The sequence below is a fragment of the Orcinus orca genome, chromosome 20 (assembly GCF_937001465.1).
Source record: "Orcinus orca chromosome 20, mOrcOrc1.1, whole genome shotgun sequence".
Lineage (NCBI taxonomy): Eukaryota > Metazoa > Chordata > Mammalia > Artiodactyla > Delphinidae > Orcinus > Orcinus orca.
This window is the reverse complement of record NC_064578.1, coordinates 6,114,354-6,141,959: the sequence shown is the minus strand read 5'-3', so window position 1 is coordinate 6,141,959 and position 27,606 is coordinate 6,114,354. Positions and strand designations below refer to the sequence as shown.

The 27,606-nt window shown below is 42.4% G+C and overlaps 1 long non-coding RNA gene across 1 annotated transcript in view; it reads left to right on the top strand.

The window, feature by feature from the left end:
• Window positions 1-254: 254 nt before the first annotated feature.
• LOC125962764 (uncharacterized) overlaps window positions 255-27,606 on the top strand; it is an 80,138-nt gene continuing 52,786 nt past the window's right edge. The window contains exons 1-2 of the long non-coding RNA XR_007474480.1: window positions 255-337; window positions 5,264-5,392. This is a non-coding gene — a long non-coding RNA (uncharacterized LOC125962764). The remainder of the gene's footprint in view (window positions 338-5,263; window positions 5,393-27,606) is intronic.

The following is a 27,606-nucleotide window of genomic DNA, read 5'->3' as shown; positions in this document are numbered from 1 at the left end:
TGAATGTCACTTTCAAGAAAGGAATTAGAGGTGTCAGCAAGACCATCTAGATGGAGGAGTCTAGCTGCAGTGGGAATTGTGTGGTTAGAGCACAGAGGCATTGGATTAACTGCATTAGGAGCTTGTAGGGAAGAACAGCAGAGAGACAGAAAGCTGATGGTTCTGTTCTTCAGTGTGTAGACTTCTTTATCTTGTGAGGGACCTATTAGCCAACTAATAGCTTTCCTGGCCTGAAGACAAAGTGAAACCAACTGCCTAGATAGAGTGATTGGGACTTCCAGAAACATCCAGTGTGGAATAGTTTCCCTCCACCGTGAGGCTAGAACATGGACACAAGGTATTTGCTTTACTAATCACAGGTTCTTTTGGTCACCCCATTAGTGTATCCAGATGACAGCATCTTTCCTGTCCCTCTCCCCTGAGATGGATGGTGAAGAACCAGAGTGTTATTTAAAATCCCGTCTCTTTCTGGAGTCCCAGAGGGAAACAAACACACCAGAGTTGTGTGACAACCCTGAAGGTAGGAATGCCAGATGAAAGTGAGACCAAGTCTTGAGGTGCATGGGAGTCATAGATCACTCCATTTTCTCTGGAGACTGGCTGAGACCATTGTCCCTGAGTCCTTGAGAGTTTACAGTTTTGTATTAATTCATCAAAAGGAAACACTTGAATTTATTTTATGATGGGCATTGTAAATTACTCTAAGGAAACTTTTTAGTCAGCAGGAATTTATGACAATGATAAATTTGGGCAATGTCTTTTTAAGTGTCTCTATGAATGAACACTTTCAAAATTTCCCCAGGTTCTAGTCAAAGATAGAGGCTATTGGTGATTACTTTTGTACTTTCCACGTCTCAAGTGAATTCTTTTATTACGATTCCCAAGAATAATACTTATGATTTACCCTGATGACATATTAACAGCTAGTCATACCAAATACATTTTTCTTTCTTATGCACCAAAAGTATTTTCTTGCCATCAACCTTTGGGGTACAGTGAATTTCAAAAAGTTGTCTGGTGTTTTTCTTTAACATTGAACGTTTCTTAGCTTTGTAAGTGATCAAAATAGTTAGAGGGTCTGGAGAGAAAAAGGAACAGAAATGAACGTAGAATAGTGTCTCACCGACAAGACATAAGAGAAGATGAAAGTCATCTTGTGGCTTTCATTTACTAAATGATTGAATTGGATCAATATTATGGTGAGTCCCATTAATGGGTAAGAAGTACCACCCCTCCCCAAATTGCAGTCAGCCAAAATCAGTTGGTTCAGCGGCCGCACTTAAATATTGCCAGTATGAAGGAGAGCTCACATTTTGAACTAAGAGTCATTTTCAGGGTAGTCTCGTTTGTAACAGAAACAAAATTATTTGAATTTTGCAGCATCCTTTATCGTTTATCTCGTAGGCTCTGCTTCTTAGATGTGTTTACAGCAGAAAAAGCATCAAATAACTGGCCACTTGAGATTTTCCCTAGAGTAGATGAGTCATTCATGACTCATTAGAGGTGGGAAGCATCTTTCATCTCTTGAAGAAAAAAAAAAAACCACCTTTCTTCTTTCATATAACATGATTTGTCTTCGTTCTCTGATGCAAGCCCTCACATTTGAATTCAGAGGTCTTAAGAGCAAGTTAAAAATATACAACGTGTCCTTTGAGTATTTCATAAGTACCATCTCCACACAACTAGTTAAGAATTTTCATGTCTCTGTCAGATATCACTTTGACCTTGAAATTTTAATTTGGGTCTTTATAAATAGAAGCTAAAAATGTATAAGGACAAAGGGAGAAATAGAGAAACAACAGGAGTTATGAATGTAGGAAGTGGCTCCTTGATGCTTCTGTTCTAAAGAGGATGTTTCCCTGCTTTTTAGGGGTGAAAAAGACATAGTGTAGAAATCCAAAGCTGTGCAATGGACATTGAATTTTCTCTCACGTCTCTTGATGTGCCCAACACTGGACTGTTGGTCTCTGTAGAAGGAACGGCCTGGATTTGTGCGCAGAGAAGAAGTTCTGGCACAAGTTCTTGACATAAAATTGTTACCCTACTGATATTTGTTGACTAAATCAGCTCATCAAAGTAGTTTTGAATGGCTTGGAGTTTATAATTCTGTATTGTATAGAATATATACATGAATAAATAGATGAGGGACTATATGAGCCATTCTTCTGGGACATCAAGGGAGTCACAGACGCTGCCTTGGAAGCTTTTCCAAGGAAACTGGTGGATGCTGTCGAATCTCCAAAGTCTCTGTAGTTGGCTGGACATTCTAGAACTCATTTGAATGAACTAGAACTGGCTTGAAGGCTGTAGAGCTCATCTTGTTTAGCACAATAGTCATTGATTACACATTTATTTATCCTTCATTGCTTAGGTCTACTCATTCAGTAGCTTTGGCACTGAGTTGGTGGTCCTCCAGGATGTTCATTGAATAAGTTCTTCTGTTTTTGCACTTCTAATGTAAGTACACTAAGGGTTCCTTGACCAGTTGCTGCCCAGCTGGTACTGCCCCCTGCACCCACATCCTCTTTCTTCCTCACCACGTATAATGTATGTGACATCTTATCCATTTCAGACCAGTGGTGAGCTAGTGTGGGTACAGCGTGTCCTCGGTAACAATGAGTGGGTGTGGGGCAAAAGCCAAATGCAAATCCAAGGCAGAGGTGGCCTGGGGAAACAAAATAGATAATGGAGCCCAATCCAACTCCAGGCTTATGGTCTCAAATCAGAGCATGAAAGAGGCATCGCATGGTGTCTAAATGGCCTTTGACAATCCTTTGAACTGCTCATAAAGTTCTGCATGTGTCACTCCTTTGAGCACACTGGGGACCAACCTGATGTTTCTCAACAAGCCACCCATGGCCAGTGTTCCTCCAGGGTCTCTCTCCCGCTACTCCCTCCTGACCCCATCCCTCCCTCCCTTCTTCTCTCCCTCCTCCTTGGTCAAGGGCATATATTTGAATTTGTATAAATTGACTCTATGATGCTAGACCCTGGGAGCTGGACTATAAGGTCCAGAAATACTCAGAAAAGTATAAGAAACAGTTCATGAACAGTAGGCCTGCAAAACATGGTTAGGAAGATGGATTGAGTGTTTGACTTGATGTGGCAGAACAAAGAGGGATGGCAGTGTCCTCACCCACAGCCCCACACGGACTGAGCAGCAAGGATGTGGTGAGTACAGGGGCTGGAGGCAGCGTGTAGGGACTTACTGTGCACACTCTCCTGGGACCTCTCTCCCTTGTCTCTGGAAGTGTACACTATTTGCAGGATTTCCGGACTTACGTTTTTATCAGACGGAGCATTGCAAAGGTTTACTACAATTTAAGATTCTTATTTACAATTCTCATTGACACACTCAAACTGAGTAACCCATTGAAAAACAAAAAGCACTTCTAAGACATACCATCTGAGAATGCCAATAGTTTCCTATGTAGATGTTCTGGAGTTAAATTATAATATGATTTAATAATAATAATAGCATAAAATGTTGGAAATGAAAACAAAATGGTACAACTACCATTCTAATATAGCTCTTTTTATTAATACATATTCCCCTTCCTTCCTTCCTTCCTTCCTTCCTTCCTTCCTTCCTTCCTTCCTTCCTCCCTCCCTCCCTCCCTCCCTCCCTCCCTCCCTTCCTTCCTTCCTTCCTTCTTTCCTTCCTTCCTTCTTCCCTCCCTCCCTCCCTTCCTTCCCATATTTATTGTGTCTACTCTTCCTAGGTACTTTTTTAGGCCCTAGAGATACAGCATCACAAAACCAAGATTGCTTACCTCCTGGAGCTTACAGATATTAAACAACAGACATAAAAATAAGTCAATTAAATAGTATATTAGAAGCTTTACATTTTATTGGACAAAATACTCCATCACCCAGAGTAATATGGTGTGAGATTGCCTGGGGGGAAGGGGCAGGTAATGGCATTAAGGAGAGTGATCAGGGCATGTGAGGCAAGGCTTCAAAGAGGGGAGGGAAGTCACTGCATGAATGTGTGAAGGAAGAGCAGAGAGTACCACAACCACTAAAGTCTTGAGGTAGGAGCTTGCCTGGAAAGTTCTGGAATGGTAAAGTGGCCTGTGTAGCTGGAGCAAAATGAATAAGGGGGGAGGATATAGAAAATGAGGTCAGAAAGATGAGATGGGGCCCCATCATGTAGGACCTTGAGGGCTTTGCTCCTCCTCCAAGTGGAGTTGAGCTGAGAAGTTGCATGAACTGACCTACATTTTTAAGGCATCCCTCTGGCTGCTTTGTGGAGAGGAGATAGAGGCAGGACAAGGGTGGCAGCAAGGAGACCAGTTGGGGAGCCCTGTAGCAACAGGGCGAAGGTGGAGCAGTGGTCCATACATACGTGTTCTATGTGGTCCTAAACATAATAGACAGCATTGAAAAATATCAATAGCAGGCCAGAAACCCCAGCAACTTAGCTGTCAGTCTTCCTCTTAGCACTCCTATCAAAGGCCATGTAATTAACAGTGGGATTCAGAGTTTGGGAGGGAGCGTGTCTTGGAGAGTTTTGCTCATCCATTGCCTGAGACTTGTCTGGAAGAGAATATCTATGCATTTATCAAATTTCATCTAATGAACATATTGATGAATCATTAGTTTTATTGTTTGCTCCTTTAAGGATCACATGCGTTGTCCATTTACCTTTGTAGAATCTGGTAAACTGAATGTGTTTGAGATTATGAGAATCTTTTCTGCCTAATTTATTTTATTAACTGCAAATGTAAATTATACAGCTCTCATGTGCAATTTCAGTTAAGAAGGTAATAGCGATGTTGCTGTAATTGACACATTCTAAGTTGGGGGGTGCCTGCAGAACCACTGAATTGGAATGCCATTTCAATTTTTTAAAGATGTTTTTAGTTTTAAAAATAATTTCCAGTGTGTCATTTTTGTAATTTTAATTTCAATTTATAGCCTAAACATTGCAATGAGCTCTGGGTGGTATTTCCGCTTGCTTTGGGTCTTTGTCTGCTAATGTTTCTATTATTGCATGCATAGTGAAACAAGCACATTAAAAAAAACAAACTTCTGACATAAGCATTTGCTAACTGTGTCCTATTATGGAGCACCAAACACTCCAGGGAAGCTTCTTGTTGCTCTTGTTTTGGGGAGTGATGTTGTGGTGGTAGTTTTACATCTTTTCTACTTTTTTTCCATGGCAAGCAGAACAAGATAGGGGTCTGTGGACTCTGACTGTGAAATGCTAGAAATGGAATAGCTCTTAAAGATGACCTAGCCCACACCTTATATTTTTCAGATGGGGAAACTGAGGCTGAGGCTGGTCAAGTAACTTGATGAAGAACCGGTACTTACATTGTATCTTCCTGAGCTTATCAAAATGTGGATTATTATTGCACCCAATGTAGTCTGAGTCTGGCCATGTAAGGTGAGTGGTACCTAGGTTAATGGAATTCTTGTGGGGTTTTATTATGAATTTCTTATTATGAGTTTTATTTTTGCTGCAGTATTCTGTTGAAAGAACAGTTCTTTAGGTTGATGAGACACATACAGCTTGAAAAAGGCAAAACAGATGGGGTTTAAGGCAACTTTTCTCTCCCTATAGTTAGGACACTAGACAAATGATGAGGGAGATGATTTTCTCAAAGAGAAGATGCTCAGCTTTGTCTTCCTAAAGCTGAAGTGAGATGCTGTGTCTTTCTGTGCATTATCATTCTGTAGAGATTAACCGATCCTCCCTGTTAGGAAACCACAGACTTACAATTTACCACTCACGGGAGAGTCACACCGCTCAGTAATAGACAGTAATGACTGTAATAAAATAAGGCTGCAGCTCAGAGAACAGAAAAGTATCACTGTTGGCAACATCCAATTAATGGTCATACCAACAGGCTCAGGCAGCCATGCATAGTGGAATAAACCCAGAGTTGGGGTCCCCAAATGAGGTGCAAATTCTGGTGCTGCGTGCTCCTTAGGTGTTCTTGGACAAGATGTTGGACCTCTGTTTCCTCATTCGTAAAATGAGAATTATAGTGCACACCTTACCAGGTGCAGAGTGAGACAGAAGAGTTCAGTGTGACATCTGGTGGCATCTAAGGGGCCTGCTATGGAAAGTGCTTCCTTGGCCTGACATACCTAAGCCTCTGATAAACAGCGCAGTGAGCTCAGTGTGGGAGCTGAGAACCCTTGCTCAGGCACTGACATGTCTGCGGAAATGAAGGGGTTAAAGGTCTGCTCTTTCAGCCATTATTTTTTAGAAATATTGAGTTTTAACAGCCATAGATCTGGGAGTGTAGCTCTGGTGGCAGCTAAAATGGGAATTCTTGATAAATTCAGTGTTATGGTGTCTCAAGGTGAGCCTGTCCTCATTGTCGATACTGTCCTGTTGATTAGCCTATTAGGCGTGTTCAAAGTGTCCTATGCTTTTCTTTTCTCTTCTTCCCCCCTGGCCCCCTCTGCTCCCCTCCTTTCCTCTTCCCCCCCTTCCCCTCCCCTTCTTTCCCCTTCCCCTCCCCTCTTCCCTCCTTCCCTCCTTTCTCCTTCCCCCCTCCCCCTTTTCACTTCCCTCCGCTCCCCTGCCCTCACCCCCCGCCCCCCCCCCCCCCCCCCCCCCCCGCCTTGAGGACTGTGGGAAGCACTGTAGACACACAGCCCTCAAACATCAGCCTGCTCAGGAGTTGTCTCATCTGAAGAGCTTCACTTTGCCCAGGGCCGGCCACACCCAATGACTGATTACTGTACGAGCTTTAAAGGCCTGGCCTCTCACATTATCTTGGGACAACTCTGAAGAGCCATTGTGGCTTCACAGCTCCCCACAGGGTCATCTGAGGTCTTTGTTGAGAATTTCAGCTCAGCTTCCTCCAATGCCCAATCCTGCTTCCATCCTGTCCCTTGCATGGTGGCAATTCCATAAGCATTACCTGAGCAAACTACTGTGTGCTCTTTTCCACCTCAGAGACTGCTTTCCAGAGACCCTGATCTATGATGACAATGACCATATGTGTATAAAAGTGTGTGTATATGGACGTGCATCAAGAGTGTTTTCAGTGCTGTCTCTGTCAGTCCCTGTTGAGAATGACCACCCCCTTTCATATCCCACCTTGCCCTGTATATTCTCTTCATCCTGTAGTTTCTCATCATTTTCCACCCTTGTCAGCATTTATGGGCCATTGAATTTTATTTTTACATTTTTTTAATTAAAAAATTTATTGAAGTATAGTTGATTTACAATGTTAATTTCTGTTGTACAGCAAAGTGATTCAGTTATATATATAGTATATTCTTTTCCATTATGGTTTATCATAATTGAATATTGAATATAGTTCAATATGAGATATTGAATATAGTTCCTTGTGCTGTACAGTAGGACCTCATTGTTTATCCATTCTGTATATAATAGTTTGCCTCTGCTACTCCCAAACTCCCAGTCCATTCCTCCCCCACCCACCCTCCCCCTTGGCAACCACAAGTCTGTTCTCTATATGTGAGTCTGTTTCTGTTTTGTAGATAAGTTCATTTGTGTCATATTTTAGACTCCACATATAAGTGATAAAATATGCTATTTGTCTCTCTCTTTTTGACTTACTTCACTTAGTATGATAACCTCTAGGTCCATCCACGTTGCTGCAAATGGCACTATTTCATTCTTATTTATGGCTGAATAGTATTCCATTGTGTGTATGTGTGTGTGTATATATATATATATATATATATATATATATACACACACACACACACACACACAAACACACACACACACACACACCACATCTTCTTTATCTGTTCCTTTGTTGATGCACATTTAGGTTGTTTCCACGTCTTGTTTCCACGTCTTGGCTATAAGTAGTGCTGCTGTGAACATAGGGGTGCGTGTATCCTTCTGAATTATAGTTTTGTCTGGGTGCCCAAGAGTGGGATTGCAGGATCATATGGCAAGTCTATTTTCAGTTTTCTGAGGAACTTCTATACTGTTCTCCATAGTGACTGCACCAATTTACATTCCCACCAACAGTGTAGCAGGGTTCCCTTTTCTTTACGCCCTCTCCAGCATTGGTTATTTGTGGACTTTTTAATGATGGCCATTCTGACTGGTGTGAGGTGATACCTCATTGTGGTTTTGATTTGCATTTCTCTAATAATTAGAAATGATGAGCATCTTTTCATGTGCCTATTTGGCCATTGAATTTTACATTCTATCATCTTCTTTAGGGAGTGGTCTGTGTCCAGTTGCAGGGGTGGGGAGTAGGCATTCGGCCTGGTAACCAGACTGGGCATTTCAACAGCCTTTGGGTCAGAACTTTGCAATTCAGATGAACAGTTTCAAAGAATGAAATTTTTTCTTCCCATTTTCATCTTTAACCCCTCTTCAACTTGTAGAGTAGATTTCTAATGATAAAGAATTCCTTTTCAAGTATTCAAGAGCTGACCAAGTCAGAAGTGAATTTTATTTTTCAAAGAATGATCTGAATTTACGTCAGTGTGTTGGATGTATTTTGCTTTGGAAGGTGGAGTTATATAGGTCCTCTTTTTCTGGCTTGCACTGTTTCTATTCTCCCCCCTTCCCAAATTTCTAAATAAAAGGCACATATTATTTTTGTAAATGAAAATAAAAAAGATGTTTTATTAAGAAAACCCCCTCGAGATAGCCTCATCCACCAGAGGGCAGACAGCAGAAGCAAGAAGAACTACAGTCCTGCAGCCTGTGGAACAAAAACCGCATTCACAGGAAGATAGACAAGATGAAAAGGTAGGGGGCTATGTACCAGATGAAGGAACAAGATAAAGCCCCAGAAAAACAACTAAATGAAGTGGAGATAGGCAACCTTCCAGAAAAAGAATTCAGAATAATGATAATGAAGATGATTCAGGACCTCGGTAAAAGAATGGAGGCAAAGATCGAGAAGATGCAAGAAATGTTTAACAAAGACCTATAAGAATTAAAGAACAAACAAACAGAGATGAACAATACAATAACTGAAACGAAAACTACACTAGAAGGAATCAATAGCAGAATAACTGAGGCAGAGGAACGGATAAGTGACCTGGAAGACAGAATGGTGGAATTCACTGCTGCGGAACAAAATAAAGAAAAAAGAATGAAAAGAAATGAAGACAGCCTAAGAGACCTCTGGGACAACATTAAACGCAACAACATTTGCATTATAGGGGTCCCAGAAGGAGAAGAGAGAGAGAAAAGAACCAAGAAAATGTTTGAAGAGATTATAGTCGAAAACTTCCCTAACATGGGAATGGAAATAGCCACCCAAGTCCAGGAAGCGCAGAGAGTCCCATACAGGATAAATCCAAGGAGAAACACGCCGAGACACATAGTAATCAAATTGGCAAAAATTAAAAACAAAGAAAAATTATTGAAAGCAGCAAGGGAAAAACGACAAATAGCATACAAGGGAACTCCCATAAGCTTAACAGCTGATTTCTCAGCAGAAACTCTACAAGCCAGAAGGGAGTGGCATGGTACACTTAAAGTGATGAAAGGGAAGAAACTACAACCAAGATTACTCTACCTGGCAAGGATCTCATTCAGATTTGATAGAGAAATCAAAAGCTTTACAGACAAGCAAAAGCTAAGAGAATTCAGCACCACCAAACCAGCTCTACAACAATGCTAAAGGAACTTCTCTAAGTGGGAAACACAAGAGAAGAAAAGGACCTACAAAAACAAACCCAAAACAATTAAGAAAATGGTCCTAGGAACATACATATCGATAATTACCTTAAATGTGAATGGATTAAATGCTCCAACCAAAAGGCACAGGCTTGCTGAATGGATGCAAAAACAAGACCCATATATATGCTGTCTACAAGAGACCCAGTTCAGACCTAGGGACACATACAGACTGAAAGTGAGGGGATGGAAAAAGATATTCCATGCAAATGGAAATCACAAGAAAGCTGGAGTAGCAATACTCGTATCAGATAAAATAGACTTTAAAATAAAGAATGTTACAAGAGACAAGGAAGGACACTACATAATGATCAAGGGATCAATCCAAGAAGAAGATATAACAATTATAAATATATATGCACCCAACATAGGAGCACCTCAATACATAAGGCAACTGCTAGCAGCTATAAAAGAGGAAATCGACAGTAACTCAATAACAGTGGGGGACTTTAACACCTCACTTACACCAATGGACAGATCATCCAGACCAAAAATTAATAAGGAAACAGAAGCTTTAAATGACACAATAGACCAGACAGATTTAATTGATATTTATAGGACATTCCATCCCAAAACAGCAGATTACACATTCTTCTCAAGTGCTCATGGAATATTCTACAGGATAGATCACATCTTGGGTCACAAATCAAGCCTCAGTAAATTTAAGAAAATTGAAGTCATATCAAGCATCTTTTCTGACCACAACGCTATGATATTAGAAATTAATTACAGGGAATAAAACATAAAAAACACAAACACATGGAGGCTAAACAATACGTTACTAAATAACCAAGAGATCACTGAAGAAATCAAAAAATACTGAGAGACAAATGACAATGAAAACACGACGATCCAAAACCTATGGGCCGCAGCAAAAGCAGTTCTAAGAGGGAAGTTTATAGCTATACAGCCTACCTCAAGAAACAAGAAAAATCTCAAGTAAATAATCTAACCTTCCACCTAAAGGAACTAGAGAAGGAAGAACAAACAAAACCCAAAGTTAGCAGAAGGAAAGAAATCATAAACATCACAGCAGAAATAAATAGAAACAAAGAAAACAATAGCAAAGATCAATAAAACTAAAAGCTGGTTCTTTTAGAAGATAAAATTGATAAACCATTAGCCAAACTCTTCAAGAAAAAGAGGGAGAGGACTCAAATCAATAAAATTAGAAATGAAAAAGGAGAAGGTACAACAGACGCTGCAGAAATACAAAGCATCCTAAGAGACTACTAAAAGCAACTCTGTGCCAATAAAATGGACAACCTGGAAGTAATGGACAAATTCTTAGAAGGATATAACCTTCCAAGACTGAACCAGGAAGAAATAGAAAATATGAACAGACCAATCACAAGTAATGAAATTGAAACTGTGATTTAAAATCTTCTAAGAAACAAAAGTCCAGGACAGATGGCTTCACAGGTGAATTCTATCAAACATTTAGAGAAGAGCTAACCCTCATTCTTCTCAAACTCTTCCAAAGAATTGCAGAGGAAGGAACACTCCCAAATTCATTCTATGAGGCCACCATCACCCTGATACCAAAGCTGGACAAGGATACTACAAAAGAAGAAAATTACAGACCAATGTCACTGATGAATACAGATGCAAAAATCCTCAACAAAATACTAGCAAACAGAATCCAACAACACATTAAAAGGATCGTATACCTTGATCAAGTGGGATTTATCCCAGGGATGCAAGGATTCTTCAATATGCACAAATCAATCAATGTGATACACCATATTAACAGATTGAAGAATAAAAACCATACGATCCTCTCAACAGATGCAGAAAAAGCTTTTGACAAAATTCAACACCCATTTATGATAAAAACTCTCTAGAAAGTGGGCATAGAGGGAACCTACCTCAACATAATAAAGGCCATATATGACAAAACCACAGCAAACATCATTCTCAGTGGTGAAAAACTGAAAGCATTTCCTCTAAGATCAGGAACATGACAAGGATGTCCACTCTCACCACAATTATTCAACATAGTTTTGGAAGTCCTAGCCACGGCAATCAGAGAAGAAAAGGAAATAAAAGGAATACAAATTGGAAAAGAAGAAGTAAAACTGTCACTGTGTGCAGATGACATGATACTATACATAGAGAATCCTAAAGATGCCACCAGAAAACTACTAGAGCTAATCAATGAATTTTGTAAAGTTGTAGGATACAAAATTAATGCACAGAAATCTCTAGCATTCCTATACATAATGATGAAAAATCTGAAAGAGAAATTAAGGAAACACTCCCATTTACCATTGCAACAAAAAGAATAAAATACCTAGGAATAAACCTACCTAGGGAGACCAAAGACCTATATGCAGAAAGCTATAAGACACTGATGAAAGAAATTAAAGATGATACCAACAGATGGAGATATATACCATGTTCTTGGATTAGAAGAATCAATATTGTGAAAATGACTATACTACCCAAAGCAATCTACAGATTCAGTGCAATCCCTATCAAATTACCAATGGCATTTTTTTATGGAACTAGAACAAAAAATCATAAAATTTGTAAGGAGACACAAAAGAGCCCGAATAGCCAAAGAAGTCTTGAGGGAAAAAAACGGAGCTGGAGGAATCAGACTCCCTGACTTCAGACTATACTACAAAGCTACAGTAATCCAGACAATATGGTACTGGCACAAAAACAGAAACATAGATCAATGGAACAACATAGAAAGCATAGAGATAAACCCATGCACTTATGGTCAACTAATCTATGACAAAGGAGACAAGGATATACAATGGAGAAAAGACAGTCTTTTCAATAAGTGGTGCTGGGAAAACTGGACAGCTACATATAAAATAATAAAATTAGAACACTCCCTAACACCATACACAAAAATAAACTCAAAATGGATTAGAGACCTAAATGTAAGACCGGACACTATAAAATTCTTAGAGCAAAACATAGGAAGAGAGCACTCTTTGACATAAATCACAGCAAGATCTTTTTTGATCCACCTCCTAGAGTAATGGAAATAAAAACAAAAATAAACAAATGGACCTAATGAAACTTAAAAGCTTTTTCAAAGCAAAGGAAACCATAAACAAGGTGAAAAGACAACCCTCAGAATGGTAGAAAATATTTGCAAACCTATCAATGGACAAAGGATTAATCTCCAAAATATATAAACAGATCATGCAGCTCAATATTAAAAAAACAAACAACCCAATCCAAAAATGGGCAGAAGACCTAAACAGACATTTCTCCAAGAGGACCTACAGATGGCCAAGAAGCACATGAAAAGCTGCTCAACATCACTAATTATTAGAGAAATGCCAATCAAAACTACAATGAGGTATCACCTCACACCAGTTAGAATGGGCATCATCAGATAATCTGCAAGCAACAATTGCTGGAGAGGGTGTGGAGAAAAGGGAACGCTCTTGCACTGTTGGTGGGAATGTAAATTGATACAGCCACTATGGAGAACAGTATGGTGGTGCCTTAAAAAACTAAAAATAGATTTACCATATGATCCAGCAGTCCAACTACTGGGCATATATCCAGAGAAAACCATAATTCAAAAAGACACATGCACCCCAATGTTCATTGCAGCACTATTTACAATAGCCAGGCCATGGAAGCAACCTAAATGCCCATTGACAGACAAATGGATAAGGAAGGTGTGGTACATATGTACAATGGAATATTACTCAGCCATAAAAAGGAACGAAATTGGGTCATTTGTTGAGACGTGGATGGATCTAGATACTGTCATACAGAGTGAAGTAAGTCAGAAAGAGAAAAACAAATATTGTATATTAACGCATATGTGTGGAACCTAGAAAAATGGTACAGATGAACCGGTTTGCAGGGCAGAAATTGAGACACAGATGTAGGGAACAAACGTATGGACAGCAAGGGGGGAAAGCCGTGGGGGGGGTGGGTGTGGGGGTGTGATGAATTGGGCGATTGGGATTGACATGTATACACTGATGTGTATAAAATTGAAGACTAATAAGAACCTGCTGTATAAAAAAATAAATTAAATAAAATTCAAATGTTAAAAAAAAAAAAAAGAAAACCCCCTCACTATATCCTGTGCATGTCCTTGGTCTCTGAGGTAAGAAAACCCTAAAAACTTTTGACCTCTGTGAAACGAGCACCCTGTTTGAACCTGGAGATGGGACTTGAGGGCTTTTTGGTCAAGGCAGAAAGAATCATTAGAGGATATGGCATATTTCATGCCTCAGCTCGTAATCTCAGAAAATTGACTTTTTCAGCGCAAATTACAGAAAAGCAGATATGAGCATCACAGGCTGGGTTGGGAAATTTCATCTCCCTTTTTACAGATGTTCATTAACATAACAAAACATTAGTGAATGTTTAGCCTGTACCCTTGTTCTAAGCAGAGACTGAATAAAAATATGTCAGAAGTAAGCCAACAAGACTAGGAAGGCATTTTCATCCAGAAAAAAAAATGATGTGAAATATGCAGTCACCAAAGAAGGGCTACCATGTTTTATTTTGTAATTATGAAAATTTGTCTCTTTTGACAAGTGAAATGAATTTAGGCACTCAGGCATGGGAAGAAATTTGAATTGTCTGAAAATTAAATCAAAGTAAAAATGAAAAATATAAATGGGTGTTTCATATTCACCAACATGGGAGTCATCTTTTAGATCTGACATTTTGAAGCACTCCCTGAGAAATTTGATAGCTCATACCTCTGAGTAAATTATGGTCCTGAGCAGTGTGGGAATAATTGAGAATGTTTGTTGTTTTTAAATAAATGCAATAAATCTGAAATGGCATCAGTGGTCTAGAGTATAGAGAGCACCATTTTATACCCTGAGATGTGTGATGTGCTGAGATCTACATCAGAGGGAGACACATATATACAGATGCAATGTGTGCGCATACACCCATGCACATTCATAAAGACAGCTGCATGGAGTTGACCAAAGAGGGAGATGTCCAACAGACAGATCACATCTGGCTCCACCATGACCTTGAGGTGTGGCTTGAGGCAGGTCATTTCCTTTTAAAACAGGGGAATGATGATAAGACTGTGCCTTCTGTGGGTGCTGGGAAGATTGGTAAGCACTCATTCAGTTGTTGCCGTTACGGCAGGTGCAAAAACACCTTTAACCACAGTGCCTGGCATTGAGTCAGTGAGTAGGACCTCAATGAATGGTAGTCAAAACTCCACCTGAGTACTTTTCATAATCTGTGTGTGTGTTTTACTGCATGTGCTTTATGTATATATGTGTACTTTTGTGTGTGTGTGTGTATGTGTGTAATTTGTGTGTGTATGTGTATATGCATACACTGTGTATGTGTACCTTGTGTGTGTATGTATGCACTTTGTGTGTGTGCATATATGTTCATGGAGATAATTTGTGTGTCTGTGTGTGCTCTGTGTACTCTGTGTGTGCATTGTGCATGTGTGTGTGCACTTTGGGCATCTTTGAGGAATGAGGCGCCTTCCAGGACCAGCAGTGAACCATTCTTTGTGGCTCATGGGCCTGCAGCTCCTCTGAGGAGAACTCAAGAAATGGACCCAGTGCTTTGGCATTAAATGAGTGTCTGAACTGACTGCCTCAGTTCCTGTGTATCCTTAAGAACACAAGATACACACACATACACACACACATAGATATAATTATATATATATATGTATGTATATAGTTATATATATATAATTATATATATATAATTTTTTTAAAGTGTGGGTACTTTTTAGCCATAACCCAGTAAAAGTTTGGGTATCTTGCATCATTTAAAAATGGACGAGCTCAAAAAATAGTGTCTTGTGGGCGACTAATGAGGTTAGGAGTCTTGACATTTTTAATTAATTCCATAGCCAAGAGTGATTTATTCAAGGCAAAGAAACCTTTTGACCAAACTTGAGTAAGGGGATTCATGATAAGAAGTTGGTAGTATGAGACTAAAAGGAGAAAACTAGCTGTAAGCTCTTTACATCCCTGTCTGTATCCCTCTTCCCTCCTTCCCTCCCCTTCTCTCTGGGAAAATGTGGTCTGTTGGCTTTGCACATCTGTGCCAACCATCTGACTTATCTGGTTTTGCACTTTGAGCTGGTTCTTTCTGTTTTTTTTTTTCTTTTGGCGCATGGGTGTCCAAATTGCCATTCCACTTGGCCTTCTCTGACACCATTATTTCCTATTCTCATCCCTGTTTTCTTCCTTCCCATCAGTTTCCCTCTTCGTACTACCCACCCCATTTATCTGTGTGTTTATTCTTCTTCCCCACTGGACCCAGGCTTCTTAAGAGCAGGTGCTATATCTGGTTTATTCCTCGTCAGAGCCTCCCATGGTGTCCAGAACACAGGTGTTGCTAAATAAGTACCTGCAAAGTGATGAACAGCAGCCTCAGACCTATACCCTACCTAACTCTTGTGACCGTCTCTCATTTTTACCTAGCCAGCATCCTAGTGCCTTTTTTTCAGCTAGTCCCTCCATTTTCCTTTGGCTCCAGGCCCAGCTAATCAGCATATTTTACCCTCTAACCACAGAAAACAGAGCTGGGCTTGAGACCCAAACTGATCCAATGGGACTTAATTCTAACTTTCACTGGAACTATTAGAAACAGGGTGGCTAACCTGTCCAGCATCTGCTTTGCTGTGCAAGAATGAAGTCAACACAGAGGAAAGCATGCACAAAAGGTAGAGAGAAACCAAGTCCTGATGAAGTTGTTTCAGTCCCTGGATCCAGCCTTACCTGAAGCAGTATGCCTCTGTACTTTTCAGTTGCAAGAGGCAAAACATTCTTCCCTCTTCTCTCTCAGCTTTTTCTTTTCAGTAAGCCCAGCCGATGTGCGGCCCTTATTCTAACTCTCAATCTTTCCCATCTTGAATTCACTTTATGGAAAGGCAAGCACTCGCTGGGGCAGGCATCTGAGAACAAAGTTTTCCTTGGGATGAGCTGGGGTCCAGCCCAAGTCTCTTAGGGTCTTAAGGGCACCCTGTGTGCCAAGTGCCTACTACAGAAAACTGGTGGGGTGAGGTTTATTTTGTTCAAATAATATTACTAAGAAAGTTATAAAAAAATAAGTTTGAGTTGTGCTTATGTTAATTTCAGCCCAGGCATCTTAGCTGCAAATGCCTTCCAGGAACAAGTTAACTCAGAGCGAACTAAGTTGGTCATGATGTATGCCAGTTTTTTGTGAGGCATCCACCCTGGCCCTGGCAGTTGCGGTCAGAGGGTCAGCATCATGTGGCCTATTCCATGCTCAGCAGAAACATGCAGAAGTTTCTTTCAGGAGGTGTGGGATCAAGGAACATAAAGGGCAGCAGAAACAACAGGCTTTTTCTAGGACAACTGACGGCATTAATTTATGAGACTGTGTGGAAGGCTGAGCTGGAGGTGCAGGAAGGGAGTGGTAAAGTCTGTGGATGCATAAAAGGGTTTTGGTTGAGCTTTCCAGGGAGTCCTGGGAGTACCCCTGAGCCTTCCTGGATGTGGAGGCAGGAAAGTGGGAACTGATGGCTGAACTTTCCTCTAACCTCTTGCAGGATAAAATGGAGGTTGTGCATCTTCACACAGCAGAAGACTAGGGCATCTTTTCCTTGTTAAGTCCTGTTTCCTTCTTGGTGTTTCCACGTCTTTGGTGCATTTGACAGTTTCCCCTGTATAACTGCTTGCTTGGGCTCCATACACAGACAGCTCAGCAGAACTAACGCCCCACCGAGGTCCCAATCTTCCCCTTTCCAATTTTACTTATGAAGAAGGACAGTCTCCCTGCAGCATGTGGCTGAGACCTGGGCCTCCCTGGGGTGGGGCTGAGCCCAAGGGTCTGAGGACCCTCAGCAGAGAGGGTCCAGTGGGGAGAACTGTGGGTAGGGGGGTGTGGGGAGAGGTCCCTGGCAGGTCCATGTCTCGACAGGCATAGTCATTGGAGCTTTTGCCCGAGAGAAAGGACTCCTGTGCCAAGGGATCTGAGTACAGGGCTGGCTGGGAGGGACCTCAGCCAATCTGGGGCCCCACTGCCCTTCTAGAGGAGAGCAGAAGGAGGGGACCACCAAACTGTGACAACTGGCAGCCCAGGTAGAGGCCTCGCCCTGCCTCCTCCTACCCCCACTCACTGTGCAGCTGGGGGCATGTCCCCTAATGTCCCTTTGACTCAGTTTCCTTCTCAGTAAAGTGGGGATGAGGAGACTTGCCTGGCAGACCTGCTGTAATTATTAGAGAGACAAAGCATGTAAAGTGTCATATGGGGTTCCTGGCAGATGTGATGGGCTTGGTCAAGGCCGCTGCTCCGTACATGTTTTGCATCAGATGTGTGTACTTGGACCCAACAGTGCCCAGGAAGACCATCTTTCTCAGCGCTGATTTCCAAGCACTAATGGCAGTTGCTCGGTATTTGGGTTCCTTCCTTTATGGGCTCAGTGAATTTCTATTGAACATGTGCTCTGAGCTATGATCTACGTCAGGGATGAGGCAGATGTTGTCCCTACTCTCGTGCTTTGTGTGTTTAGCCAATACCAGGAGCTGCCCCCTGCTCATCCCTGCCGTGGGCCATGTCCTCTTTTTCCTCCGAGGCACACTGTGAAATAGGTGTTATTATCCCTGCTTTACAGAAAGACAGCTGTGACTTAGGATGATGTGAGGTCTTGGGTAGATGAAGATATAAAGCAGAATGGACTCTGGGGTAAGAGAGGGCTTCAGGACTCCTGCTGGTCAACAGAACGTGGGCTAGGGGCTCTCCTGTAGGCCAGAGCAAGCCTGAACTTCCCGTATGGAGGAGAGGGGCTAGGTATGGCTCAGTGAGGTGACTGACATCTCTTTTCCAATTCTAGGGTATGTGTGTGTGTGTTTGTGTGTAAGAGAGACAGAGAAAAAGAGAGAGAGAGAGACAGAGGGACACATGCAGAGACTGCAGGGTTTTTTTTGTTGTTGTTGTTGTTTTTGCGGTACGCGGGCCTCTCACTGTTGTGGCCTCTCCTGTTGCGGAGCACAGGCTCCGGACGCGCAGGCTCAGCGGCCATGGCTCACGGGCCCAGCTGCTCCATGGCATGTGGGATCTTCCCGGACCGGGGCATGAACCTGTGTCCCCTGCATCAGCAGGCGGACTCCCAACCACTGCGCCACCAGGGAAGCCCGAGACTGCAGGGTTTGTACCCTAACTGCTACTTAGTAACTGAGACTTTAGATAATTGACTTCCGGCTTCCTAAGCCTCAGTTTCCCCATCTGAAAAATGAGGATAATGGTTTGACTGCCATCAGAACTAAATGCAGTGGGGCCTGTGACGTGCTTAGCACAGGACCTGGCACAGGGCACGTGCTGCCCAAGTGCTAGCCCTGCCCAAGGCCACTGGGAGTGGGGCAGTGTGATTCCCATCTCACAGCTGGGGAAGCAGAGGCTCAGAGGGCTTTGATAGTTACTGCTCTTCTGGGGGGTCTCGCAGCTGCTGGGGGTACACCAGAATCCAGAGCCTTCTCATCTGACTCCAAAGCCCTCTCTGTGATAGATTATTGGTTTTTCTTCTCTTTTAATAACACTGGCTTCTCGTACACTGTGGCCCAAGAGTTTGCAAGTTAGGGAGTCAGCTGCAGCATGCTGGACTGTTCTTGGGCACTGTCGCGATTTTCTTGGGTTTTGGGGGAGGTCTTTTAGACTCACAGTAATGTCCCCTTCTCCTTCTGATCCCAAGGAGCAGCATTGTCACACACAAAGTGACACTTTAGTTTTATAAAAACATGTTTTAAAATTAAACTAACAAAATCTGCATGTGGTTAAAAAGAAGCAGTACAAGAGGGTACAAAATCAAAAGGGAGTGTCTCTTCAAGTTCAGATTCTTAGGCTCCTCTTCCAGGGACAACCATGGTGTGACAGTTTCATGTTTTTAAAATTTCCAAATTTTCTACCCGTTTGCAAGTATTTATATGTTTGTGTGTGTGCACATGTATGTCTACATATCCCTCATTAATACCAATGGGTGCTTACTACACACACACACACACACACACACACACACGCTCACTATGCCCTTTTGTGCCTCTCAATAACTTAGAGAATATTCTATACCGCCTCTGTTAGATCTAGCTCATTCTTTATTTATCTCATTAAGTGAATTAGGTATAGGCTAAGTGGATTTCTTCTAAGGTAGGTGGTATAAGTCTTGCCTTTTAGACCAGGAGTTGGCAAACATTTCTTAAAGGGCCAGATAGTAATTATTTTAGGCTTTGTGGGTCAGGTGGTCTCTCTCAGAACTACTCAACTCTGCCCTAATAGTGCAAAAAGTAGCCAGAGACCATATGTAAATGAATGAGCCTGTCTATATTTGAATACAATTTTATTTACAAAAACAGTCAATGTGCTGTATTTGTCCTATGGGCTACAGTTTTCAAAACCTTGTTCTATACCTTGCATGAGTGGTTGTCTGGAGAAAGGATTAACACCTCAATTTGCAGGTTCCAAATGGCCTAATTATTGTATATCTGAAACCTTTCAGTTGTAGGCATTAAGATATGCAAAGTAGCTGAAGAAAGAGATAAATACTTATTTATGCAGGTGTTTGGACATTCAGCATATTAGACCTTAGGATCATGTCACCTGGAGAGTGAATGAGGCTGGATGTTCTAAAGTTTCCCCATGTGTGTGTATAAATTACCCTCTTAAATGTTAATATAATATCTCCTTACCCTAATACACATTAACTAACCGAATATGCCCTGCTCTGGCCCCCTTCATGGCATGGACATGGCTAAAACCATAGGCCCCGAGGGAGGCACGTCTTAGCCCCACCAGGGAGTGAGCATTGTTGGCCAAAGACTAAAGCAAGCACTCTTGGTGCCCTGGGATGAGGGTGGCAGAGTGTGGAGGAGAATGGAGGATTCAGAGGAGGCAGAGGCAGCCTCTGAGCAGAGAATGGCAGCCTGGGCAGGAGCCAAGTGGGGCCTTGGGGTTCCCAGGAGAAATCTTAGAAGGAGATTTTGAGTTACATGTGTCACGGGCACATATGATTTTAATAAAAGCACTGATTCATTCGTCTGCTTTGGTCTATGGTACTCCTGTGCCTCCAACAGTGCCTGGAACATAATAGGGTTCAGTTAATGTTTGTTGGATGAATGAGTGAATGGAGGTAATGAGTACCACGAAATGACTTTTTACAGTCAGTGTGACAATTATCTATTTGCATATCAAGTCTTGTGAACAGTGCCTGGCACATAACAAGTACACAGAGTGTGGTGGCTATTAATGTTATCAGCTATTGTCACAGTGGATTTCAAATGCAAATAATGATGATAATAGCGACACGTTTGTTGATGAGTTATACTATGCAAGTTCCAGTTTTAATACTTTAAATGAATTTCTTCATTTAATTTGTACAATAAATTAAACTACGTACTACCATTATTCCATTTCAGAGATGAGAAAAACTGAGTTACAGAAACATTAACTAACTTATGTCAAGCTATATAGCTAGATGTGAAGCAAAAGTATACCTCTGGTGTTTTGTTTGGAGCAGTGGTTCTCTTAACTCCAGTGAGCATCAGACTCCCCTGGAGGGCATATTAAAACACAGATTGCTGGGCCCCACCCCTGAAGCTTTTGGTTCAGTAGGTCTGAGGAAAGGCCTAAGAATTTGCATTTCTAACAAATTCCCCTTTGATGCCCAGGGGCCCCACTTGATAACTGTTGGTTTAGAGACTTTTGACTATCAAAAAAAAAAAAAAAAAAAAGTGATCCCAGTGAAGGCCGATTTAGTTAATTTCTGGCTGTTCTTGGACCCCAAAAGAACCTTTTCAGTCCTATAGTGGTGCTGCCCCATCCTTTTCTCTCACTCCCTACCCCAATTCTAGTGCTGTGGCCAATTCAGCCAGCGTGGTCATGAACTGAACCCCAGGGTAAAGACACAGAGTTGCTTGCAGAAGTGATGTGTTGAGTTCAAGGTCCAGGCTCCATCTCAGAAATGATGCCCAAAGTTTTTCTGCCGGCGCATATAGTGTGCTTTGGTTCTGCCTGAAACACAAACACAACTCTTCTCTGATTTTAGTGTCTTACCCCTCACAAATGCTAAATTACCCCGTAAACAAAATACATCTGGTGTTTGACTCATGGAAAATATTTCTCTACGGTTGAAAGGAAGTGTGTGGACAGTCTGACTCCATTAATTTCCACTGGAGTGACTCCGAACCATCTGTTCAGGCTCTGCTGCAAGGGGAGGGGTGGGGGCTGGCCACTTGGCAGGTGGCCTGGGAAGTGCAACATGGGCTCCACGGGTCTGTGGGTAGGAGTCTTGGTCACTGGTGTCCCTGACAGGCCGGGGAAGGCTTCCTGACATTGCCTTGTGTACTCAGGAGTTTTCTAAGACCCCTCAGACACATGGAGCACTCTGGTCCTGGTGGAGACAGCCTGGACCAAGTGCCTTCTTCTCCCTAGCTGGGGATTTGCTGGGTGGGCTGCTGTGGCCAGGATCCCTGTGATGTCTGTGTGGCCCAGTACACTGGTCACTTCCTGGTCCCTCCAAGCAGCTCTTCTAGGGCAGTTCTGGGCTCTCCCTTCAAGGCTTGCAGGAAGTGAGAAGGGCTCCCTCTGGGGGCCTCTGGGACCCAGCTATCTGCAGAGAGCAAGACCTTGGGGCAGGTGCAACAGGCTTTGCTACAGGGGCCGCTAGGGGAAGTCTGGGCTTCGAAGTGGCACAGACTTGGGTTCAATCCTGACTTCTTCTCGCCATGGTCACAAGTCCTTTGCCAAGTTGTTGTTAACCTCTCTGACCTCTGTATCATTTATCTTTAAAATAAAGATTTTTTTTTTTACATCCAAGGTGACAGTTATCTGGTTGTATATCAAGTCACTTGAAGAGTGCCTGGCATGTAGAAGGTGCTAGAAGGATGATGGCTGTTAATATTATCAGTTATGAATTCTATGATGCCCCACAATGACTGCCCCTCTCCCCCACCTCCAGTGTGCACACCTAGTATAATCCCCTCCCCTTGGGTGAGGGCAGGACCAGTGAATATTTTGGGCTATGACTTTGAGTTAATCCAGAATGAGATTATCTAGCTGGGCCTGAGTTAACTGGTGAGTTTTTAAATGGGACTGAACGCTTCCTGAACCCAAAGAGGTTGGAAATGTGAGAGGATCAATGGAGGGGGCCATGTGGCAAGGGCCTGAGAGCAACTGCTGGTTGCCAAGAGTGGTCCACAGCCAATAGCCAGCAGGGCTATGGAGACCTCAGTCCTACATCCACTAGGAAATGAATTCTGCTTCCAACCCGAGGCAGCTCGGAAGAAATCTTTTCCCAGTCAAACCACCTGATGAGAACACAGTGTAGCTGACATCTTGATTTCGATTGTGTGAGACCCTGAGCAGAGGACACAGTTAAAACCTGCTCGACTTGTAACCCATGGAAACTATGAGATAAAAAATGTGCACTGTTTTAAGCCACTACATTTGCAGTAATAAAAATAGCAATAGAAAATTGGTGCAGAGGTAATAACATCTACCTCCGTGAAAGATTATGAGAAATAAATGTGATAATTTGCATAGAGCATATAAGACAGTTGCATAGTAGGTACCTGATACAGTTGCCCTGGGTTTCTTATCTCCCCAGCTAAGTAGTACAGCTCTTCCTCCCCCATCAGAAACATCTTCTTGCCTCAAACCCCTAGCTGGGATCCTGCTGACCTGCTCATCCTCTTCTTGGGGGTTGGCTTGTGTCTTACCATGGCTGGGTCCACCACTGCCCATGTGAGGCCTAAATATTGTCCACTGTCTGGATTGCTTTTTTCACTCTATGTTTTTGCTAAAAGCATTTTTCCATCCATTCTTACAAGGCTGGCTCATCCTTCGAGTCTCAGCTCAAGTGTCACCACCGCTGAGAAGGTGACACTTAGGTAACGACTTAGGTGAGCTCTTCTTCGCTCACCAGTCTCTGAGTCCCTGTTCATTTCCTTCACAGCACTTTCACAGTCTGTAACTAAAGTTCTGTTTCGTTGTTTAGTTTGTGCGCTTCCCCCTAGTAGCCTCTTGGGCCCATGAGACCAGATGCCATGTTGGTTTTATTTACTGCTGATCCCAGTGCCAGCTTGGTGCAAAGCTCGAGCAGGAGCTTATTCCACATGTGTGCACAGTGCCCAAGTGTGCACGCGTGGATCCATGAGGGACCACCACACCCAGCCCATGTTGACCCCCAGCCCTTCTCTGATTGCCTGAGATTTCTGTTCTGCTCTGGGCACACCGGCTGATTATGAGAAAACTTCTTGTGGGATTGCCCCATATCCAGGCAGCTGGCATTCCTTATCCTCATTGCAGAGAGGGTTCTTGACCCCCGTTCCTCTCCAAGCCACTCCCTTCTCTGTATAGCTGAGCCCTGTTCCCCAGACTTGCATCACTCCTCTCCCCAAATACCATGTTTTAGCCTAAATACAATCAGATACTTATGTGCATTTCATGACTATATGAGTCTAGAGTGAATCCTGGGTTCTCTGTGTGATGAAGAGGAACAAATATAGGCTTTGCTGAGATACAGACAAGCTGTTCAAATCTAAGCTCTGCCATTGACCAGCTTTCTGACATGGGCAGTAAGTCGTTTTCCTGAGCCTTGGTTTCCTCATCTGTAAAATGGGATAATTATATCCACATGAAAGGGTGGTTGTGAGGGTGATATGAAATATATACACAGCATGTAGCCCAGGGCTGGAACTTGGAAGATGTTCCAAGCATAATTACTCTTCTCCCCAACTTCCCCTTTCCAACTCTAAAAGTGTAAACATTCTATAGCAAGAAAAGACCAAATTCAGTGTAGTGTGAGTGACAGATGAAGAAAGAAAACTGTTGGTAGGACCAGGTTGTGAAGATCCCAGTCAATGTCCTGGGAGTTCTGGGTAGTGGGACCGGTCTGGTCCACACTTCTTTGCATTTCCTCAGGCAAGATTCTCCTTCCTGTGGAGCATGTTATCACCAATGGAACCATTTCTGTTTTCATCCAAAGCTCCTGATTAGAGTCTCATGAATATTCAAATACTTGTCTCCCCTTATTTGCCTGACTATTAGCATTCTGTCTCTAGGCCTGTTTTGTGGTTTTTCTCTATTGCACATTTGTTCAGTGATTCATGCTTCATCATCTGATGTGAGCGGTTTTGAGACGATCCCAGCTATTCCCAGCTCTCAGAAAGCCTGGGTTTCCTCTCTGCCCCGGCTGCCACCTTTCCCTTGCTCTTTCTGGTCCCAAAGATGGGTGGGTGGTGGAACAGCCTGCAGAGTGCTACTTTGGGAACTCACTTCTGTGTTTTGAAAATTCATATTAATAACAGTAATTCAGTACATATGTCTATCACTTCAAATTTTACAAAAAGATTTCATATCACCCTGTTTACATTCTAACTTTCTGCACATGCAAAATGCTGACATTCTTTTCTGAGTGGGGCCATGTCTCTTTTCCTTCTGAATATTTAACAATAAGATTTGAACAAAACAGAATCTGTTTTAAAGCCCAGCTGTATAATGATTTCTCACAATGGCACAGCATAGAAGGGGATTTGTCCTTCTGTTTTCCTGTGCTGGTTGGAGTTTTGTTTGAAGTATGTTCAGCTTTGTAGGAGATGCAGAGTGTATTAGTTTCCTTTTGCTGCTGCAACAGATTATCACAGACTTAGGAAAACACAAATTTATTCTCTTACGATTCTGGCCGTCAGAAGTCTGAAATGGGACAGAAGGATTGTGTTCCTTCTGGAGATTCTGGAGGAAACTTCTTTTCCTTGTCTTTTCAGCTTCTAAAGGCTACTTGCGTTCCTCAGCTCATGGCCCCTTTCTCCATCTTCAAAGCTAGCAATGTAGCATCTTCACATCTTCATATCTCTCCCTTACTTCAGTTTCTTTTTTTTTTTAACATCTTTATTGGAGTATAATTGCTTTACAATGGTGTGTTAGTTTCTGCTGTATAACAAAGTGAATCAACTATACATAAACATATATCCGCATATCTCCTCCCTCTTGCATCTCCCTCCCACCCTCCCTATCCGGCCCTTCTAGGTGGTCACAAAGCACCGAGCTGATCTCTCTGTGCTATGCGGCTGCTTCCCACTAGCTATCTATTTTACATTTGGTAGTGTTTATATGTCCATGCCACTCTCTCACTTCGTCCCAGCTTACCTTTCCCCCTACCCATGTCCTCTTGACTTCAGCTTCTTTAATCTCATTTCCTTCTCTGACATTGACCCTCCTGCCTCCCTCTTAAAAGGACCTTGTGATGACATTGGGCCCACTTGGATAATCCAGGATAATCTCCTCATCTCAAGATCCTTAATTTAATAATCTGCAAAGTCCCCTTTGCCATGTAAGATAACATGATCACAGGAGGTTAGGACCTGAATATCTTTGGGTGGCCATTGTACCTGCCACACCATCTTTCTGGTTCAATAAGAAAACTCAGATTCCTTGGGACTGACGCTTGCTTGCTTGTCTAGGATGTGGATCCTCTAGCTCCTTTTCTTCCTCTCTGCAGGGTGGACTCCTAGTAGCTGCCATGAGTTTCTCAGCTGCAGGACCACAGTATCTCCAATGAGTCCATGGAAGGCTTGGTAGGTTTGACAAAAATATCCAACTTCCTAGCCAGATCTGTGTATGCCCACAGCATCTTCCTTAAATGCAGTACCCAATTTTATCCCCACAATCACCTCTGAAACAGGAATTATCACCTTCAATTAAAGCTGAAGTATAGAGAAGTTAAATAATGTGCTGCCTATTTCTTGTGTAATATGGTGCCAGATGGGCCTGGATTCAAATTCAGATCTGACTTTGTGACTTGGTACATGTTATTTCACCTCGCTGTCTGTAAGTACCCATTTCATAATTGTGAGCATTAAATGAGGTAAGGTTTGTAAAGTCCTTAGTATAGAGTCTAGATCAACACATGTTAAATGTTTTGTCATAATTACTGTTACCGTTAGGATTATCATCATTTCTGAGAAATGCACTGTCTGTGCTTGCTGGAAGCACTATTGAAATTTCTGTTATTATTGCTCCTGGGGCATGCACAGAGGTGATTCTCTAAGGTTTTTTGGACCCCGGAAAGTCTGCGTAGATTGGGCATGTCTTATATAACATGTACAGGGCAAAGGGCCTTGGGCACACTATCACACTTGATCCCTAGGAGGTAAGTACAACTATTACCCCATTTTACATACAAAGAAAACAAGGCTGGGGGAAGTGAAGTGATTTATCTATCATATTACTGATGTTAACCAGTGGAATTATAACCCCTGAGTCTGCCAGAGCCTGGACACCTAATCCCAGGCCCTCTGTGCTTTGCTGAGTCAGTCCCTGGTAGACATCCTAGGCTGTGCAGTCCTCCTCCATCTCTGATGGTTAACACACCCTGCATCCTGGAGGCCTGAAAGAGCCTTGGAAAAGCCGAGAGCCAGCTGTCAATTAGAGCTCATTAGGAGACCACTGTCTCAGGAGGCAGAAATGAGTACTTCTGACTTAGTCCCCATCTCACTGGGCTCCTGTCCCACGAAGCAGTGGGAGCAATGGATCCCCTGGGGCATTTCTTCACACCTGCCCAGAGCTATTTTCTTACACACGTCCTTCTTGATCACCATAAGAGTCAACATTTACATCAAGACTGATATGAATGCCGAAACATAGGGAGAAACTGGGGGAGTTTTATTTAGAACAGAAAATGTCCAATTTCCAAAGATCTGGCTTGAGTGCAAATAAGTGTTGACTTCAGTCCTTCTGGGAGCTGCTGCCGTGCATACCAACAAGGTCCCAGAGCTGCACGGAGACAACCAGGCTTCTATTGGAGTGTTTGTCAACAGGAGGCTCTATGTGGTGCTGGTGGAGTTCTTGAATAATGTATAAAATCCACACGTTAAGGTTGATTAAAATCCTAAGCACATTATCCAACTAGAGCAAAAGGCTCTTGAGTCGCTGGTTGTTGAAAGTCATTGATCTTCAAGGACTTTTATCCTCATGCTGTGCTCCAAGGCAGTGAATTCCAGGACCATTCTATCCACAAG